This window comes from Anneissia japonica, unplaced genomic scaffold (assembly GCF_011630105.1).
Source record: "Anneissia japonica isolate Jap-2015-1 unplaced genomic scaffold, ASM1163010v1 scaffold493_len2256704_cov171, whole genome shotgun sequence".
Taxonomy (NCBI): Eukaryota; Metazoa; Echinodermata; class Crinoidea; order Comatulida; family Comatulidae; genus Anneissia; species Anneissia japonica.
Window position 1 is genome coordinate 1,422,957 of NW_022727062.1, and position 2,127 is coordinate 1,425,083.

Consider the following 2,127-nt stretch of genomic DNA (forward strand, 5'->3'; position numbering starts at 1 on the left):
CAAAAAAAAAAATCAAATTATATTATTATTATTAAAAAGAATAAAGTAAGATGAAAGAATAGGAAAGGAATTCGGAGCGCGGCTGAATATACTGAAAATTATAAAATAGTTAATCAGCATGTCATTATTGTTGTATTACGTTTTTGTAAAGATTTGAAGGCACTAATTGTCAAAGGTGCCGGCAGCCTACACATTTCATAATTCGAAATCGAATCGGAGCTTATGTGATTTCTTTATATGAAAAAGTTTTATGAGTAGTTTATAAAGTTAGTAATTAAAAAATGAAATTTATAAAGTCAGTAATTATAAAGTAAAAGTTGTACCAAAAAATGAAAATAAATCATACCATAAAATTGTATAAAAACAGTGTATACAGTGTAGTAGTAAAGTGTTATTACAAATATGATAACACGTCAGCTGTGGCGGATTGCTATAAGCGGTCTTTAGACGGTTAGCTTGCGTATAATCGTGACGTCACTACTGGTCTATGACTATTAGTAGACCATTGACCAGTTATTAAGCAATAATACCTCCATGTTAAGACCGTTTTATAGCAATCCGCCCAGACCATGCTATACCGCGGTCTAACCCTTACACTGCCAACTGCCAACACGCGGAGGAGGCTTAAAACGGTCTTAAATAATTTTCCTCATGACGTTCGCGGCTGCTTAATTCAACAGTGCAATGGCAAGACCTTGGAATAGATCCAAATTCGGAGAATCGAACGACGAATATTCCGCACGCTTCTCAGCGTCTGTGAAAATAGCCTCTGAAAGTGCCTAAAATTCTTTGCGCGCATTTCTTGTTACGGTAGGCCAATTTGCTCTATAAATTGCACATTTTAGGGAGTTTTCATCAATTCCGACGAAATTAGAATTAAAAACACAAAAATATTTTGCGTTTTTAGGGCTTTTTTAGGTTTATTCTTTTAAGTTATTTAAACACATAATTCCCAAACTCAAGAAAGACAAATTTAAGATAGATTGTTTTAACCTAAAAGAAGGGCCTCGTGTATTGATGACGAAAGAATATGTTTGTAATAAATAAAACCATGATGAAAATGCTTAATTTAGTTTCAAACACACGTGTGTGGCCTATATTATAAATAAGATAAGCCCTATGTCGTATTGTTTTCTGTATGGGGAGTGGCGTGGGTGGGTATGGTAAATAATTACTAACCGAAGAAAATAAATACCCACTCTGACCCAAGACGGCTGTTACGCGCCTAGTGTTAGCGCAAATGTGTGCCCTTGTGCGGACAGTGGATGTGCCCCACTCTGCAGCTGGAAACCTTGTTTTTGGAAAATAATAAATTCCTCAACCGATATAACCTTAAACATTCTTGGAATTGACATAACATTACTGATGTCGTACACACACTTCTGTGTGAAATGTGGCTCTCTTTGCAAGCACATCTAACATCTAAGGAAAGAAGAGCTTAGATTGGTACCAGATAAAATAATTTTGTTATCAACATTAATACATTATGCTAATTTTCATCTTTGTAGGCGCATAAGACAGTGCAAATTATTTCTGTGACAGTCTTTTGAAGTGTGTAAAACTCCATTTTATCCCATACATAGTCAAAATACTGGGGGATGATACAATGGACCACCCCCCTTTGGGGATATACCAGCGGTTAAGTATGGAACGTTTTATAGTAATAATCCGCCTCTGTGGTTGGGGATGGCGGCTTGTTGGCGAATAGCAAAGATCTTATAAACACTTTTAAGCGTAACAAATAGATGCGTCGGTCAAGGTTCAAAAGTTTCCAATTTAGCAAGAGGGCGCCATTCATGCGCTATTATACCAAAGAGAAAAACATAGAGAAAGTAATCAGTTTTGAAAGAGGGCGTCCTATCTGTTGCCATGGATCTGAGATTATTCCTGTTCTGCTGTTCACAGGATTGATACCCAAGGTAAAGTCGCGCGGTGTACGGTATGCGATTTTTTTTCCCGTACGAAACATTTGCATGAAACTTCATTAGGGCCATCTCGAATTGACTCGACTGAGTTCGATACGAGGAACAAGAGCAGACACTTCGCAATGTCGTGACGCTCGAGTTTTACTATTATTGCTCTTTCTATGTTTACCTACGGTAGGCCTATGATGATGAACCATGATGA